This window comes from Meles meles, chromosome 6 (assembly GCF_922984935.1).
Source record: "Meles meles chromosome 6, mMelMel3.1 paternal haplotype, whole genome shotgun sequence".
NCBI classification, from domain to species: domain Eukaryota; kingdom Metazoa; phylum Chordata; class Mammalia; order Carnivora; family Mustelidae; genus Meles; species Meles meles.
In genome coordinates, this window is record NC_060071.1 from 27256358 (window position 1) to 27276929 (window position 20572).

Consider the following 20572-nt stretch of genomic DNA (forward strand, 5'->3'; position numbering starts at 1 on the left):
CTCACATCTGAGTCCCTATATGAATCAAGTGTATTTCTGTATAGTATAAATATATATTGGAAAACAGAAAAGTATGAAAACATCATTTAAAATAAGTCTAATATTTAAAGACTCAGGAATCAAAGTAACGAAATATGCACAGTGTCAGGTTATAGAAAACTAAAAATGTGATAAAATAAATCAAAAAGGACCTAAAAAATGAGTTACATTGTGTTCATCAAATGGAAGTGTCATGTAGTAAACATAGAAATTATTCATAAATTGATACATAATTTTAATGGAAAACCAATCCAAATGCCAGAAGGATTTTTGTAGATATGGACAAGTGATTCTACAATTTATTGGAAAGGTAGAGGAACTAGACTATCCAAATTCTGGATAAGTATGATAAAATTTTAGTTTTATTTTCTGATGATTTTGGAAAATGAAGAAATGTTCCATGATCTTATTATGTTGATAATTATACAAATATACATGTTTAAAATTCATGGAACTATATATCCACAGAAAGAGTTACTGTATGATAGATACAGAAATCAAATATAATATCAAATACCTAAGGAACTCCCAACAAAAGATGCATATAACTCTATAGCTAACTATAAACCATTATTGAGAGAATTAAGAGCCTTAAGTAAAGATTGGTGTATTCTCTGTTCATGGATTTGGAAGACTCCATTTTGGAAACAAGGCAAGTATCCATTAATCTGTAGAGTCAATGCAAACCCTATCAAAATCCTATCGGCTTTTGTTTTGTAAAAAAATCATAAGCTAACCCTAAAATGTATGTAATATGCACATAACCAGAAATGGTCAGCATACTTTTTCTGTTTGTTTGAGTATAGCTGACACACAATGTTACATTAGTTTCAAGTGTGCAATTTAGTGATTTGACAAGTTTATACATTATGCTGTGTTTACCACAAGTGTAGGTTCCATCTATCCCAATACATCGTTATTAAATATTATTGGCTATATACCTTATGCTGTGCTATTCCTGTGACTTATTCATTCCATAACAGGAAGTCTGGATTTCCCAATCCTGTTCACCAATTTTGTCCAGCCCACCACTCCCATATTTTTTCACCCCCATATTTTTGAATAAAAAGAACAAGTTGGAGGGACTTGCTCTACTAGGTATCAATATTTATTAGAAAGCTATAATGTTTAGGATAGTGGTATCTGTGTCAAGGTACACTAACAGATCAGTGGAACAGATTCAAGAGTCTGGAAAAAAGGCCTGGGCATAGATAGACACTAGGTTTATGAAAAGATTAGTAATAACAGCAGAGAGAAAAATGTGGCCCTTTCAATCAGTAGTGTTGGGATAACTGTATGGCAATATGAGAAGAAAATATCTGTCTTTCACAAAACCCAATTCTGATGGATTATAGACTAAAATATGAATGACAAATCAATAAAACTTCTGGACATAAATAAATGGAGATATTCCTATTAGTGTTATAGTCCTGGGGAATTGATAGATTGGAACCTGTATTTGAAACATTCTCATCAAACACATTCTTTCTCTTCTTATGGTGACAGGTACAAGTCATATTACGTTTATGCACAGAAATCCTTTTATCCTATGAAATCATGTGCTTTAAAATAATTTTGGTAATATTGCCCATTTTCATAAAACACATTCATTATAAAAATGTTGAGACTTTTCAAATAATAAAATGGTCTTAGATCTACACAATGGCCTTAGATCTACACAATGTACCTTACATCATATGCAGACTATACAAATGTATATTTCACTGGACTTCTGAAATTTTTCAATATGCACTCTTTCTGTAGTTCAAACTTGATTTGACTTTTTTGAAAATATCCAAATTCCGATTTTTGTAGTTGTAGCATTCTCATTTTTAAACAATACCTATAGTGAGTTCTTTTTGAAAATTTGTTTAATCCACTTCAAATGAAAACTTCAAATGATATTTTCTTTGTACTTATATTTGGTAAATTACATTCACTTATTCTGCTTTTTAATTCATTAGTATTTTCAGAAAAAAAAATTCTGAAAATGGTTTGTCTGTCTCTAGTTGAAAAGAAAATATATCTTCACTGACAACATCTTTGGATAGAAAATGGAGAAAGTCATGAAATCTACCTCATAGGGCAGTTGGGCATATTTAAAAAAATAACATTTGTCAAATAACATAACACTTGGGATGTATGAGTGCACAGTAAATTAATTGCTCACTGGTGCATTAAAATGTCTAAGATTATAATCCAGGATTTTATTCTATGTCTTTTTTTTTTTAAGATTTTATTTATTTATTTGACAGAGAGAGATCACAAGTAGGCAGAGAGGCAGGCAGAGAGAGTGAGAGGGAAGCAGGCTCCCTGCCAAGCAGAGAGCCCGATGCGGGACTCGATCCCAGGACCCTGAGATCATGACCTGAGCCGAAGGCAGCGGCTTAAACCACTGAGCCACCCAGGCGCCCCTTATTCTATGTCTTTAACCTGGGTATATTTCTCATGTGAGAGAAATTCCTCTGATTGATGAGGAATTTAGTTTGTTTTAGAGAGTAGAGCTTTCAGCATGACCTCTGACTTCCACCTGAACTATAGCTGTCAAACAAGGAGTGTTATTTTATGAATTGATGTTTTTTATCTCTACTAGTTTATATGAGAAAGTGGTGATTTTCAAATAACTCCTTTTTAAAAAAAAAAATACCAGTTTCCAAATTAAAATCACTTCTTAGATATTTGCGAGAATCCAAAATTTTTAAATAGAGGAAGATTAACAATATCTCAGAAATTTCTTGTGGTGTCACAGGGTACGATCTATCTAGGAACAAAACAAAACAAAACAAAGCACCTCTCTTCTGTGAACCCCAATCCCCAACTTTATAAAGTTTGTGCTCACTTGGTTTGCTTATTTTAATCTTTCTAGTTCAGAGGTCCTAAACTCTGATGTGTTTTGGAGTTCCTCTCCATTTTTATAATTGTTTTCCAGGTCCTTCCTCGATATCCTGCATCAACCCTTCCCTGTGGTTAAGTGCTGGCTCATGTTCTTCCCATGCATCTGTCCTCTCAGCCTTGCACTGAAAACCTGACCCCTCCTCCCTCTTCACTGTGGCACCCATTCTGAGAATAGGGTACCTTCTATAAGGCTTGAAAAGTATCTACCCAGCTTTCCAGTACCACTGTGGGGACTGCTTTCCAATCTGAAAATGAGGTCAACAGTTTCTCTTCTGGCTAGTTCAGGCTAACACTTTGTATGCCCCAGTTTGCATGGTGGCCTCATGGGACCCAAGTATGGGAATCAGCTGCTGTCATTTTCTGTGTTAGCCACCATTTATCTTATATTCTTCTTCATTATTCCAGATTCATCCAGACTTTCTTCAGAAGTGCTTTGTGTTAACTGAGAATCCCCGCTAGTGGAAAGTTATTTAGAGACCTGTCAAGGCTAAGGACTTGCTATGTTACGTCTAAATATTAAAAAAGCAATAGTTTTGTCTGAAGATAAAATGTGATTCGGCAATAAACTTTGACCAGGAATGGTCACCAACTGTGACCAACTTCATGCTGGGATCAGCTGTACAACGAAACATTTTGTATGAACTTAAACATTTTCTCATGGAATGGTCAAACGTTTTCAGGCTAAAAAAAGTTACTGAGAAGTCTCCTTGTTAAATTACAGATAGAGCATCTTTTTCCCTGTTCTCACCACAGAATAAAATGTAATGATGTGATGGCATGGAGGTGCTAGCTAAAGCAATGGTAATGATCACTTGCAATATATGTGTGTCATACATTGTATATCTTAAAACTTAACACAGTGAATATGTTAATTATATCTCGATAAACTTGGAAAAAAGATTCCCCCCCCCTTTGCTCATCCATTTTAAATAGAGTATTGTTAACATAACTTTCAATACATTTTAACACCCACTGTGTTAAAACAATAACAACAACAAGAGCACTATGAAATCTGGAATCCTGATTTTTATGGTTGCTGATAAGAGAAAGAGCTCAAGTCAATTCTTCAAGGGTAAAAGCAAGTAACACAAAGTAAAAACCTTGCTTATGTAAGCACCTAATACAGCTTCCTTTACAAAGTTTTACTAGACCATTTTACATTCTAAAATTCTCACAATTCCCTTTTGGGTGGTGATGAGTACTTCTGAGTAATGCCTAAAAGGAAAGTACTTCATCATTCTGGAAGGTAGCTCAAAGCAGGGATCTCCCAGAGGCCTATTTACAGAGGTAAATATTAAAAATATAACCCAGTACAGAATTATAATAGTTCTCTCTATGCACAGGAAAGTCACATTATTTTTTTTTCCACCTTCCACTGTTACCCTTATAGAGCCTCCTATAAAGCAATGTCCCAAAGGGAGATTTACATCTTTATAGTCACCTCTAATTGTAAAGGTCCCCTACGGTAACACAAGCCTTCTGTTGGAAAGGAGAAGAATACTGTATGTTCTACCTCCTTCTTCCTTCCTCTACCTTGGAACATTATGTGGTTTCTCTAAATCTCTGATGAGGTCCCAGGAGCTAAAAAGATTTCATTTCATATTGGTCAGAAGTTCTGTTTGTCCTTTATTGTGGTGATGCCCGGGGAATGCTGCAGAATGTTGAGACAGATGGTGACTCAATTCATTTCATGTTACTTTACCTGGAAGGATTTTATATCTCTGTAATACATCCTTTTTAGAATGTATTTAGCTTTTGCACATATGAAGGCAATTCCTAGAATGGGGACTAGCACCCCCTTTAATTACTGAGGAAAGGTGAACACTACCAAAGGCTGGGTGTTTGCAGCCAGAAAATTTAGGGATTTACTGAGCTGTCTTAGAACCTAGGCAAGCACCTAGACATCTACACATGACCTGGTTTTCTTTAAATTTAATCTCCATGCAAAGGTGTACTTTACAGTGGGAAAGCATATCATCTGCATTATTTTTCAAAATTGACAGAAAATTCGTGCTCACTTCGGCAGCACATATACTAAAATTGGATCAATACAGAGAAGATTAGCATGGCCCCTGCGCAAGGATGACACACAAAATTGACAGTAAATTTTGTTTTGCATAAGTGCAAGCATTAATGAACTAGAAATTTTCTTGTAGGCATTGTGACTACCTTCATTCTCTTAAAATTCTCTACATATGCAAGAATTTTAATGGCCTCTTGTCAATGTGCAGGGATATGAAAAGAAAGCCACACTGCCATGACTGTTTGTAAAAGGTGATACTTACTTCATATTGTCAATTCTTCCATGGCCAGGCATACTCTTTCACAAATTAGTACATAGATATAATTTTTATATATTTACTAGCTACATACATTTAATATGCATTTGAATAATAGACATTATTTGTATAATGTATATTTGTATAAATTTTATATTTTTACTTTTGTATAATTTGTATATATTTTTGTGTATTTTGTATATTGTGTATATATTTGTGTATTTTGTATAATTTTTATTTTTGTATAATATTTTGTATATTTGTATAAATTTGTATAAACATACATAGACTAAGCTTTCAAATAGTTTTTAAAACTAGGGCTATATGAGCTGACTAAATTACTTCTTAAAACAAATGACCCTAATGTGTTAATTGCAAACTATATATTTCTATGATGCAATTAAAATGATATATGAATCATTATTTTCCAATTTGCATAGATAGTCTTTGGCATGAAGAGGTTTTGTAGCATGCCCAAGTTTTCACTACCCTAATTAGTGGCATGGGATATAAACCCAGGCTGGCTGACTCTAGGTTATGCTTCCATCAGGACACACCGTGAGAGGAAGCAGAAAGAGTGATAGAAACAATGGGCTTTGCAGTTCTTCCCTTAGAACAACATGAGAATATGAGGCTAATAAGTTTGAGAAAATGGTCAGACCTGGGCTATGATGCTTTCCCAGTCCCTGGTGCTGTCAGTCATGAAGTTGCTTGGGATGGACCCATTTTTTTAGAAATCTGGGTATAGGGAAGCATCTTTGAAAGATACCTCCTTGTTTCATGTTGCACTGTGCTCCAGACATGTATGATCCCAGAATCATTCCCAGTTCTGCCATTTGGAAGGCACTCAATACTGTTTTTGAGGACTAGAATCATACAAATATAACAATTGTTAACACACATTTCTTGTATTATCTATAATGGAACAAAGTAAAATTTGTAAAACATTTTTTTAAAGTTTTTATTTCAATTCTAGTTAGTTGATTTCAGGAGTTGAACTTCGTGATTCATCACTTATATATAATACTCAGTGCTCCTCACGACAAGTGCCTCCTTAATACCCAAAACCCATTTATAATCTGGCTTTTTTTTTAAGTTAAAATATACTGTATTATTAATTTCAGGATAGATTTTGGTGATTCATCAGCTGCAAATAAGACCCAGTGCTCATTACATGAAGTGCTCTCCTTAATGCCCTTCACCCAATTAACCCCACTCAATTCCCCTCTCGCAACCCTCAGTTTGTTTCCTGTAGTTAATAATCTCTTATGGTTTGCCTCTGTTTCTGTTTTTTTTTTTCCTTCCCTTCTCCTATGTTCATTAGTTTTGTTTCTTAAAGTTCACATTTGAGGGACATCATATGGACTTATTTCACTTAGTATAATAAACTCTAGCTCCATACACATCATGGAAAATGGCAAGATTTCATTCTTTTTGATAGTTGAGTAATATTACATTGTATATACATATACCATTGTTCTTTACCTATTCATCCATCAATGGGCATCTGGACTTTTCCCATATTTTGGATGCTATGGACATTGCTGCTATAAACATTGGGGTGCATGTGCCCTTTCAAATCACTGCTTTTTTATCCTTTGGTTAAATACCTAGCAGTGTAATTTTTGGGTCATAGGATGTAAACCATTTTTGAAATTTCAAAGATAAAAGTTTCTGATAAGTATCTAGTCACCAAGGGGTGATAAATGGAAACTATTTCTATGACAGTCCCTCTTTATTTTGGATATGCATGTGCCATTGATATTCTCTCTAGTGGTATGTTTGCATTTTTATGTTTTTATGTTTATGATTTTACTTGTGAATGTGGTTCTCTCTGCTATATTTTCATCATAATACCAACTTCTTCAAATCTGGATGAGACAACAGGGGTATTTTCATCATTTGATTCCAATCTGTTTATGAAAATAGAAAAAAATAGCAATTTTTAGATAGTGGAAGGCTATATTCCATTTTCAAGTAAAAGCATTATGATGGATTTGCAGTCCATACAGAAATTCCAATTTCCAAGAGGCAAGATGGCAGAAGAGGAGGGGACCTCATTTCATCTGGTCCCTTGAATATATCTAGATAACTATCAAATCATACACCTATGAATTCAACCAGAGATGTAAAAAAAAGATTTGTTGGGATTCTACAAATAGAAAAACAATAAATTTTTGCAATTTAGGGGGTGTGGAGAAGTGAATCTGAGGGGATGTATTGGAAGATAAATGGTAGGGGGTATGGGGGAGCCTCCATAACCTGGCTACTGGAAAGTGATACAGCCCCAGACTGCAAGATTGGAACTTTTAGAAGTCTGCTCCAGTGAGAAATGTCCTTGCACAAAAGGTGATCAGATGAAGTGGGGCAGAATCCGTTTAAAATTTGCCTTTTCCTTTTTTTCCTCCTTTTCACAAGTTTCTTATTTTATCAACTCTTTGTTTTGAAGTCTTTTTTTTTTAAACTTACATTCTTACATTCTCATTTTATAGATATATTCTTCATTTTTGGCTTCTTTTCACTGTGCTCAATTTCATATATATATATATTTTCATATATATATATATTTGTAAAGAAAACAAATATATATATATAATATATAATATATAATATATAATATATAATAAAATAATATATATATATTATATATATATATATATTATATATATATAATTTGTTTTCTTTACAAATTTGGGATTTAGTGTTTTCTAACAAGTAGACTAAAATACACCCAGGACCAAGTGGATCACCCTGTTTTGTCCAAGTGGACATTATATTCTCTCTCCCCTCTCCCCTTTTATCTTTTTCTTTTCTTTTTTGGTTTCTGACCTCTTCGGATTTGTCTAGTGTGTATTTCGCTTGGGTCATGGTTGATATTTTTGATTTTGCTCTCTTGTTCATCCACTCTTCTCTGGGCAAAATGATAGGAGGAGGAATTCACAACAAAAGAAAGAACCAGAAGTAAATTTCTCTACCACAGATCTAGTCAGTATGGATATAAGTAAAATGTCAGAGTTGGAATTCAGAATAATGATTATAAAGTTACTAGATGGGTTGAAAAAAGTCATAAGAAACACTAGAGAATCTCTTAGTACAAAAATAAATTTTAATGATGCTGAAGTTAAAAATGACTTAACAGAGAAGCAGTCTAAAATAGATCCTCTAACTACTAGGATAAATGGCACAGAAGAGAGAGTCAGTGACATAGAAGACAAGATGATGGAAATGAAGGGTTCTGAGGAAAAGAGGGAAAAGCAACTAATGGACCATTAGGGAAGGTTTTGAGAAAGCATCAATATCATAAAGTGAAACAATATTAGAATCACTGGGGTCCCAGAGGAAGAAGAAGAAGGAGAGAAGGGGACAGAAGGAATATTTGAGCAAATCATAACTGAGAACATCCTTAATCTGGGGAAAGAAACAGGCAATCAAGTCCAAGAGGTAGAGAGAATCCCCCCTCAAAATCAATAAAAATAGATCAACACCCCAACATATAATAGTGAAACTTGAAAATTTCAGAGATAAAGAGAAAATCCTAAAAGCATCTCAAGACAAGTGGTTCTTAAGCTACAGGGTAGGGTCATTAGACTGGCAGCAGACCTATCCACAGAGACTTGGCAGGTCAGAAAAGGGTGGCATGATATATTCAGGGTACTAAATGAGAAAAATAGGCAGCCAAGAATACTTTATCCAGCAAGGTTCACATTCAGAATGGAAGGAGAGATTAAGAACTTCCTGGACAAACAGAAACTAAAAGAATTTCCAACCCTGGAGAAATATTAAAGGGTATCCTGTAAGTGAAGAGAGACAAAAGTAACATAGTTTAAAAAGAAACGGAGACAATCTACGGAACAGGGACTGTACAGATAATACAATGGCACTAACTCCTTATCTTTCAGTAGTTACTCTGAATGTAAATGGGCTAAATACTCCAATCAAAAGAGACAGGGTATCAGATTGGATAAAAAAGCAAGACTTGTCCATATGCTGTCTACAAGATACTCATTTCAGACCTAAAGACATAACCTGATTGAAAATGAGGGGGTGGAGAACCATGTATCATGCTGATGGACATCAAAAGAAAGCTGGGGTAGCAATATTCATATTAGAAAAATTAGTTTTTTATGTATACAATTTAATCGTTTCCTGCAATTGGAAAAATACATGGCATATTGATCAATTAGTATCCTTTTTGTACTTGTATTATAAAAGGTACATTTTCATTAATTATAAGTACTGAAGATTCCAAAATGGAATTTGTATCTAGGTAGTACATTTTAATGTAAACAATTAAAACACATGAGAGACTATGGACTCTGGGAAATAACTGAGGGTTTTCGAAGGGATAGGGATAGGAGGATGGGTGAGCCTGGTGATGGTATTAAGGAGGGCATGGATTGCATGAAGTACTGGATATTATATGCAAACAATGAATCATGGAACACTATATCAAAAACTAGTGAGTCACTGTATTGTGACTAACATAACATTAAAATAAAATAAAATAATAAAATTAAAATATAATTATGCACATATACATACAGAGTTCTAAAAATGACATAGGCTATTGATTCAGTCAGCAAGCCAGGTATATAATACAAGTTAGTTTTAAACCAAAGGGATGAAGAGGGACACTACATCATACTTAAGGGGTCTATCCAACAAAAAAATCTAACAATTATAAATATTTATATTCCTAACTTGGAAACAGCCAATTATATAAACCAATTAATAACAAAATTAAAGAAACATGTCAAAGATAATACAATAATAGTAGGGAATTAAATAACCCACTCAGAGCAATGGACAGATCATCTAAGCTGATCAACTAGGAAAGAAGGTCCTTAAATGATGCACTGGACCAGGCAGACTTCACAGATATATACAAAGCATATCCTAAAACAACAGAATACACATTCTTCTTAAGTATACATCAAACATTATCCAAAATAGATCAAATACAGGGTCACTCATCAGGTCTCAACCAGTACCAAATATTGGGATTATTCCCTGCATATTTTCAGACCACAATGCTCTGGAACTTGAACACAATCACAAGAGGAAATTTGGAATGAAGTCAAACACTTGGAATTTAAAGAACACCCTACTAAAGAATGAATGGGTCAACCAGGAAATTAAAGAAGAATTAAAAAAAAATTCAGGGAAATACAAATCAAAACCACAATGAGATATCACCTCACACCAGTCAGAATGGCTAAAATTAACAAGTCAGGAAATGACAGATGCTGGCGAGGATGTGGAGAAAGGGGAACCCTCCTCCACTGTTGGTGGGAATGCAAGCTGGTGCAACCACTCTGGAAAACAGCATGGAGGTTCCTCAAAATGTTGAAAATAGAACTACCCTATGACCCAGCAATTGCACTACTGGGTATTTACCCTAAAGATACAAACATAGTGATCCGAAGGGGCACGTGTACCCGAATGTTTATAGCAGCAATGTCTACAATAGCCAGACTATGGAAAGAACCTAGATGTCCATCAACAGATGAATGGATCAAGAAGAGGTGGTATATATACACAACGGAATACTATGCAGCCATCAAAAGAAATGAAATCTTGCCATTTGCGATGACGTGGATGGAACTAGAGCGTATCATGCTTAGTGAAATAAGTCAATCGGAGAAAGACAACTATCATATGATCTCCCTGATATGAGGACATGGAGAAGCAACATGGGGGTTAGGGGGATAGGAGAAGAATAAATGAAACAAGATGGGATTGGGAGGGAGACAAACCATAAATGACTCTTAATCTCACAAAACAAACTGGGGGTTGCTGGGGGGAGGTGGGATTGGGAGAGGGGGAGGGGGCTATGGACATTGGGGAGGGTAAGTGCTATCATGAGTGCTGTGAACTGTGTAAACCTGGCGATTCACAGACCTGTACCCCTGGGGATAAAAATACATTATATGTTTATTAAAAAAAAAATTTGGAAGGGGAGGCGAACCATAAGAGACTATGGACTCTGAAAAACAACCTGAGGGTTTTGAAGGGTCAGGGGTGGGAGGTTGGGGGAACAGGTGGTGGGTAATGGGGAGGGCACGTTTTGCATGGAGCACTGAGTGTTGTGCAAAAAGAATGAATACTGTTATGCTGAAAAAATAAATAAAATGGAAAAAAAATTCATGGAAACAAATAAAAATGAAAACACAACTGTTCTAAAGTTTTCATACAATTGTGGTGGTCCTAAGAGGGAAGTACAAACCAATAAAATTCTTTCTCAAAAAGTTAGAAAAATCTCAAATACACAATCTAAACATACTAATAAAGTTGCTGGATACAGAACAGCAAATAAAGCCTAAACTAAGCCAAAGAAGAGAAATAGTAAAGATTAGAGTAGAAATCAATGAAATAGAAACCAAAAGAACAATAGAACAGACCGATGAAACTTGAAGCTGCTTCTTTGAAAAAATTAATATCAACAATAAACTCCTAGCCATACTTTTAAAAAGGAGAAAGGACTCCAGTTAATAAAATCATGAATGAAAGAGGAGAGATCACAACCAATACAAACAATTGTAAGAACATATTATGAGCAAATATATGCCAACTAATTATATCTGATAGAAATGGTTGCATTCCTGGAAATGTATAAACTATGAAAACTGAAACAGGAAGAATAGAAAACCAGAACAGACACATAACCAGTAAGGAAATTGAAGCAGTGATCAGAAATCTCCCAACAAACAAGAGTCCAGGGTCAGAAGGCTTTCCAGGGGAATTCTACCAATAATACCTATTCTTCTGAAACTGTATAAAAGCAAATAAAAAGAAGTGGAAGGAAAACTTCCAGACTCATTCTGTGAGGCCAGCATTACCTTGATCCCTCAAAAAGAAAAAGGCCCATTCAAAAATGAGGATTATAGAACAATATGATCCTTTCAATTAATGCAGAAAAAGCATTTGGCTAAATGCAGCATCCTTCCTCAAATAAAACTCTCCATAGTGTAGGGAGAGAGGAAACACACATCAATATCATAAAAGCCATCTATGAAAAGTGCACAGTAAATATCACTCTCAGTGGGGAATAATTGACAGCTTTTCCTTTAAGGTCAGGAACACAACTGAGATGCCCACTCTCACCACTGTTGTCCAATATAGTATTAGAAGTCTAGCTTCACAATCAGACAACAAAAAGAAATAAAAGGCATCAGATGGCAAAGAAGAAGTCAAGTCTTCACAGATGACATGATACTTCATATGGAAAACCCAATAGACTACACCCCACAATTACTAGAACTCATACAGGAATTCAGCAAAGTGACAGGATATAAAATCAACCCACAGAAATCAGTTGTATTTCTATACACTAACAATGAGACAGAAGAAAGAGAAATTAAAGAATTGATCCCATTTACAATTGCACCAAAACCCATAAGTAACCTAGGAATAAACCTAACCAAAGAGGTAAAGGAAACTACAGAACACTAAAGAAAAAAATGAGTAAGACACAAAGAAATGGAAAAACATTCTATGCTCATGGATTGGAAGAATAAATATTGTTAAAATATCTATGCTACCCAAAGCAATACACACATTCAATGCAATTGCTATCAAAATACCATCATTTTTCACAGAGCTGCAACATATAATCTTAAAATGTGTATGGACCCAGAAAATACCCCATATACCCAGAGAACTGTTGAAAAAGAAAACCAAAGCTAGTGGCATCACAATTCTGGACTTCAAGCTATATTACAAAGCTGTGATCATATAAAAAAAATACAGTACTGGCACAAAACCAGCCATATAGATCAATGGAGCAGAATAGAGAAACCAGAAATGGACCCTCAACGCTATGGCCAACTAACCTTCAACCACACAGAAAAACATATCCAGTGGAAAAAAGAGAGTCTCTCCAATAAATGGTGCTGGTAAAAGTGGACAGCCACATGTAGAAGAATGAAACTGGACCATTTTCTTACATCATACACAAAGATAAACTCACAATGGATGAAAGATCTAAATGTGAGACAGGAATCCATCAAAATCCTAGAGGAGAACACAGTCAGCAACCTCTTCAACCTCTACCAGAGCTATGTCTTACTAGACGCTTCTCAAAAGGCAAGGGAAACAAAAGCAAAAATGAACTATTGGGACTTCATCAGGATAAAAATCTACACAACAAAGGAAACAGTCAACAAAACTAAAAGGTAACCTATGGAATGGAAGAAAATATTTGCAAATGACATATTAGATAAAGGGCTAGTATCTAAGATCTATGAAGAAATTATGAAATTCAACACTGAGAAAACAAAGAATCCCGTCAAGAAATGAGCAAAAGATATAAACAGCATTTCTCCAAAGAAGAAAGACAAATCAACAGACACATGAAAAAATGCTCCATATCCCTTGGCATGAGGGAAACGCAAGTCAAAACCACAATGAAATACCACCTCATACCAGTCCAAATGGTCAAAATTAACAAGATAGGGAACAACAAATGTTGGCAAGAATGTGGAAAAAGTGGAACCCTCTTATGCTGTTGATGGGAATGCAAACTGGTATGGTCACTCTGGAAAACAGTATTGAGGTTCCTCAAGAAGTTAAAGATAGAGCTCCCCTACAACCTAGCAATTACACTACTAGGCTTTTACCCCAAAGACACAAATTTAGTGATTCAAAGGGACACCTATCCCCAATGTTCATAGCAGCAATATCCATAATAGCCAAACTGTGGAAAGAGCTGAGCTGTCCTTTGAAAGATGAATGGATAAAGAAGGTGTGATGTACATACACAAAGGAATATTACTTAGCTATCAGAAAAGATGAATACTCATCATTTACATCAACTTGGACAGATCTGGTGGGTATTATGCTAAGTGAAGTAAATCAATCATAGATAATTATCATACAGTTTCATGCATATGTGAAATATAAGAAATAACAGGGGATGGGGAAGTGATGTAGTGAGCACTGGGTGTTATATGCAACTGATGGATTATTGAACATTATATCTGAAATTAAGTATGTACTATATGTTGGCTAATTGAATTTAAACCAAAAAAAGCAATGAAATACTCTTAAACACCTATATAACAACCCAAAAAGGCTATCTAAGTACTGTGCTGGTTATGAACTATAATTTTCTTCCCCATTTCAAAGAATAGATGCTATGATGTAAAGAATAGAGAGATAGGATCCAAAAGATAATAAAGATACTATCTAAAATTGGGCTCAGTTTTTTTGGTAGGTTTGAAGACATGAATATCACAAACTTTGAGGAGTTAAACTTTCTAGGAAAGGGATGGGGATTGAAAAATGTAATGCCAATAAATGTAACATCTGATATATGGGTCTATCGGTCAGCTTGCTGTGTAACAAACCATCCTAAAAATCTGTGGGTTTTTATTATTCCTCATGATTCCTGGATTGGTTGTGTAAGCTCTACAATCTAGGATGGTTAGGTTAGGATTGTCTAGTCAATGATGGCATTACTCATCTGTCTAGGTGTTGGCTTGACTTTAGCTAGGGCCATGAACATGTCTGGGCATTTGTCTCATTTCTAGCAGATTGACCTAGACTCATTTGTTTGGTGGTTACAGTGTTCCCCAAAGCAATAAGAAGGGACAGCCCTAGCACTCAAGACTTTCCAAATTTCTGCTGCTGTCACATTTGCTATTAAGTCACATGGACAAGGCCATGGACAAAATAAAAAAGAATCTTTATAGCTGTTTTCACAAATAACTTTCCAAAGTACAAAACACAATTTTACCCTTCATCTACCTCTTTAAAGTTTTGCTAATGTGCACATAAAGATTCAACATCACGCTGAAAAAAAATAAATAAATAAATCTAAAAAAAAAAAAAGATTCAACATCACAGATTTTCCACTTAGTAGTAAATTTGGATAATAATGTTTGTGAACTGTCATAGTGAATAATGAGACAGTGAGAGTTTGGGTAGCAAGGATAGGTACATTTTCAAATGGAAATCTGAAAGTGGCAGAAGCTGTGTTTAATTAAGGAAATGTTTAAGGAAAAATGAACACCTTTGGATAACTTTGTGTTGTACTTCTTAGACTTTCAACTAACCTTTGCCCCTAGATGATATATCTGAGCAGCCTATAATTGGAATGGGTCTGCGATTACCATTTTATAAAGAAAATTTCCAGTGATTCATTTTACTAATATATTTATCCATCAGTACCAGGCATGGTGCTAATATGCTTGAGATCTAAGGAAGAAAGTCTCTGCCCCCTGGGAAAGTGTGTCTCCTGCAAACCCAATCTCAAAGTCCCTGTCCTTTATTAATCATTTTTTTTCCATTTGACCCTCTTCTGTGGTAAAGGAAAGGGGAAAGTGTTAGGAAGTAATTTTTCTGAGTTTTAGAAGTAACAAATTAATATCATTAAGAAGCATGATTTTTCTTCTGTTTTGTCAAAATGCTCCACATGTTGCAATAATTCATGGCCTATTTAAGAATCATTAAGCTCTCCAATTATTAAAACAAATTATGAACATAGGTTTTCCACAAGCATGATGTTTTAAACTGGGGGATTCTGCACATTTATCACGTGTTACACTCACTAGTATTTTAAACACTTTAATTTTACAGCTACTTATCAATTACATAAAATGTTTATTTGTAAGAATGATTTTTTCTTCTACAGAAAGGAAAAATGATTAATGACATTACAAAGAAAGTTTGAAAAACATAAAAATATTTCTCTGTGGCTAGGAAGTGTTTCTTCAACATTTAATCAAATGTAGACACAATAAAACATCTACCCCATGTACCACACATACCATCTGCACTATATCCTCTTGAGTTAGAGTTTCTATCAGGGCTTCAGAATAAATGAGCATCCCTCCAAACCCCACTGTCCCCAATCCCAGAACATCATGGTGTGCTCTTCCCCCTTACGAGAAAGTAATATTGGGGTTCGGGACAGGAATCCATATCTCACTTTGCAAGCTGCAGCCTCACATGTGGCTCTGATTACAGTGGTCCCCACTTATCTGTGGTTTCACGAGCCCTTAATCAACCTCAGTCCAGAAGAGATGACTCTCCTTCTGATCTATAATCAGGTCAGTAGTAGCTTAATGCTATGTCACAATGCTTATGTCATTCATTTCATCAGCTCATCACATACACATTTTATCATCTCACATCATCACAAGAAGAAGAATGACTACAGTACTATAAGGTATTTTGAGAAAGATCACATTCATTAACTTTTTTACAATACATTTGTTATAACTTTTTTTAATCAGTTATTAATCTCTTATATCTCTAATTTATAAATTAAACTTTATCATAGGTATGTATGTATAGGAAAAATAACACATAGTATATATAAGGTTCAGTACTATCCATGGTGTCAGGTATCCAGTGGGGGTCAGAGAATATATACCCCTGAAGATGATGGGGGGAGGCAACTGTACTTCATGCAGAACTCAAACATACAAAGTTCTTTCCAGTGGCAGGAAATAGAACATGTATAGAAGTCCTTCTATCTCATCTTTATTGCAAAATTAAGACAGAAAGGAGGGAAATGGAAAATTACTTTCAACAGTGAAACACTAATATGGAAATATAAAATGTTAGAATTGGAAGGTCCTTACATTTAATCTACATTAACCACCCCATTTTATAGATAGGAAAACTGAGTCCAAAGAAAGTAACCTTGTGTGGTTTGCAAACAGGGTGAACAAGGAGGGAACTTCTGCATTGGAGCCCTTCCTTTCACATTTCCAGTGGTTTCTACCTCTAACAACTAGATTTCAATTGCTCTCAGTCACCTCCAGGGAAGCAGGTTTTGACTGTGTAGTTTAGAACAATCGGTACTTAGCAGCTGTGTGACTGATGAAAATTACTTAATCTCTTAGGTCTCAGTTTACCCCCTGAGAGGAAGGGTTATTATAGTCTTCTTCTCAGTAATAAGAGCCTAGAAGGTACTGAAGCATCTGTACCTCATAAGAGTAACTTTGGATAATGTTCTCATCTTGCTATATAATTTACTGATTTCAGATCTGCATTTCAAAGTATTTTATTGTGAAGGTACATTACCTGGGTATTAATGGGAATGGGAACCAGAGACAATAGGAGAGGAGGGTCCTATCTTCAGGACACTATTTGTTTTGCCATTTTTACACAGCACCATTGTAAGGCTAAAACCCTGGCCTCAAGGAGTTAAGGTGCCTACCCACCTCATTCAGTCTACTCAGTCTGGCAGAATTATTACTTGCTCATCCAGTATGCTTTTGAACTTGCTTGCTCCACTTATCTGTATGGCTCACTCCTGTACCTCACCAAGGTCTTTGTTATAAGTCACCTTCTCAATAAAGAAGGCAGCACCTCCTCCCTGCATCCCACTCCCCTTTCCAACTCTTCCTGGGTACCAGTTGGTACAGGCTGAGGAGTGATCCTCTTACAAACTGCTCCAGGAAATTCTGCATCCACAATATGTGTCCAGCATGAATCAACAGAGACTGTGCTCCATAGTTTCTCAGAGTCTATAAAGGGGTTGTGCTCTGAAAACACCATCCCAGAAATGGCACACCCTACTCTGTTTACATTTCACTTCATCACAAATAAGATGGCCAGACACAGCCCCAACAGGCAGTAAGGGAGATGCAATTCTACCCCAAATACACAGAGTGGGCTCCTTCAGTATTTGGTGACTAGGACCAATGACCACCATAATCTGTATCTAGCTGCCAAATATTTTCTCTCTCCTATGTCAGGGAAGATTCAGCCTACCCTTCTTCAAATGAAGCATCCCAAAAGGTCCACCTGGTCCCAGCCCCAAGCTCAAGATTATGTGTATGTGTGCTGGCACCCACATTAATTCACATGGTTTTCCTTTGTCCACTGACTCCTAAACAAAAAGAAAAGCTATTTGACCTATCCCCACATGTGTAGTATATTTATAGTGATGGAGAAGAGCCAAGAAAATCACAGTCAACTCACTGGTTTGCAGCAATTCTGAGACCCCACTGGACAGATCCTGAGCAGGCTCTCTTCCCTGGGAAGAATGCATCTCCTTTGATTAAACTAATTCTGCTCCCAGGGTATGGCTCCAAAGGACAATTTTCCCTGGCTCTTGACTCCATTGTTCAAGAGTTTATTATTTTTCCACTAACTGCATTGGTCATGGGAAAGTGGGCATTGGAGAAGAAGCCTCCATTAAGGTCTAATCAGCTTTTCCAGATCACAATCTGCCCTTTATAAATAGGAATGCAAAAGTACATCTTAGTTTCAAATAGTCACAGACATCTCTTCCTGACTTGATGGTCCTTTGGCAGTAGAACTCTCTAAAATCTAGCCAGCTTCTTACCTTAAGAGAGTTTCAAATGTGCATAGCCACATTCACAGAACTTTTGTCAATGCAATTCTAGGGTGCAATAAGTGCCTTGACTTTCCCATGTCACTGCCTCTCCCACCCTTTTACTTTCAAATGAACTCTTACTCCTTCTTTTAAATTAAGTACAAGTGCCTTGGCTATATCAGCCTTCAGTGGAAGAGTTAGACCTTTTCTCTTATCCTGAAACCATATACAATTAAAGATTTTATAGGGTGGCAACTTAACCCATTTACCAATTTTTAGCAGTGGTCTGATTATTTCTGCAAAACTGAGTTTCAATAGGCTTTTAACTGGGAATGCAAGTTGGTGCAGCCACTTTGGAGAACAGTGTGGAGATTCCTCAAGAAATTAAAAATAGAGCTTACCTATGACCCTGCAATTGCACTACTGGTTATTTACCCCAAAGATAGAGATGTAGTGAAAAGAAGGGCCATCTATACCCCAATGTTTATAGCAGCAATGGTCACGGTCACCAAACTGTGGAAAGAACCAAGATGCCCTTCAACGGATGAATGGATAAGGAAGATGTGGTCCCTATACATGATGGAGTATTATGCCTCTCAAGGGATTTCTTGATATGATTTACTGATGGAGATGAGGAGCAGTTGCCTTTTCTAACCCTATAAGAACCTGTATGTGATTTATCTTTCTTTTCTCTTTTATAACTGCTTTCCAACTGGCCAATTAGCTTGAGATAATTTCTTTCTTATGTAAACTTACCAAGCACAGTCAATAGCACCAACACATTCTAATTAATGTTCCTTTTCCAACCATTGTTCAAAGAGCTCTGTACTCATTAGACATGCTCTGCCTTACTGCAGGTGTCAACTTTACAAACATTTTACCCATGTGTGACATGAGCAACCTTGCTTCCAGTCCTAAGCCAACACTACATGTTATATATTTGTTATAGCATTCTTTTTCAATGTACTGATTTTAGTTTTATTGAGATAAAATTGACATTTAACATAATATACGTTTCAGTTATACAAATAATGATTTGATTTACATATATTGCAAAATGGTCACCACTATAAATCCAATTAGAAATATATTTTTCTTGTGGTGAGAGCTTTTATGATCTACTCTTAGTGACTTTTGATTATACAATACAGTATTGCCAAGTACAGTCACAATGCTGCACATTGCACCCCTGGGATTTATTCATCTTATAATGGGAAGTTTATACATTTTTATTCCCCTTACTGCTTCTCCCACTTCTCAGTCTCCACCCCTGGAATCCACTAGTCTGTTCTCTGTATCCATGACTTCAGTTTTTTGTTTTGTTTTGTTTTAGTTTCCACATATAAGTGAGATCATATGTATTTGCCTTTCTTTTCGTGACTTGCATTACTTGTTTCAGCATTGCTTGAAACCCATGCTTATTTATTTTTGAAGTTTTTAAAAAAATTTTTAGAAAGAGAGAGCACACATGCATGAGTGGAGGAAGGAGGAGAGAGAGAGGGAGAGAATCCCAAATAAACTCCTCCCTTGCTCAGAGCCCAGTGTGAGACTCGATTATAGGACCCTAAGATAATGACCTGAGCTAAAAACAAGAGTTGGACACTTAACTGACTGACTTTTGGTGCTACAAAACCCATTTTAAAATTAGTCAGTATACAACAGGAAATAACACATATACATGCGTGCACACACACACACGCACACACACATACACACAAACTTCCTCTTTGTTTCTCTCTGTGTATGCATTTCCAAGTTTAGAGTCTGTTAACGAGAGACATGTGCAAAGTTCCAGAAGTCAATAATGACACAGAGGTTATTATTCCCTAGAGGCATGTTTAGGCAGGCAAATGGACAGAGGGGAGGACTTGCTCCTCTGGATATTGAGAGTTCATTCAGCCCTGAAACTTCCCACAATAACCTGCCCCTAGCTTTGTTCCCCTAGCTGTTCAAATGCTTTTTTTTTCCCATTTTATTTATTTTTTCAGCGTAACAGTATTCATTCTTTTTGCACAACACCCAGTGCTCCATGCAAAATGTGCCCTCCCCATTACCCACCACCTGT

General features: G+C 35.9%; 1 protein-coding gene and 1 non-coding gene across 3 annotated transcripts in view; both read left to right on the forward strand.

Moving 5' to 3' along the window:
• GABRG3 (gamma-aminobutyric acid type A receptor subunit gamma3) overlaps positions 1-20572 on the forward strand; it is a 675960-nt gene that overhangs the window by 340580 nt on the left and 314808 nt on the right. The window lies entirely within an intron of this gene.
• Positions 4945-5051, forward strand: LOC123945317. Its single transcript, XR_006819161.1, has one exon. It is a non-coding gene; the product is annotated as a U6 spliceosomal RNA (small nuclear RNA).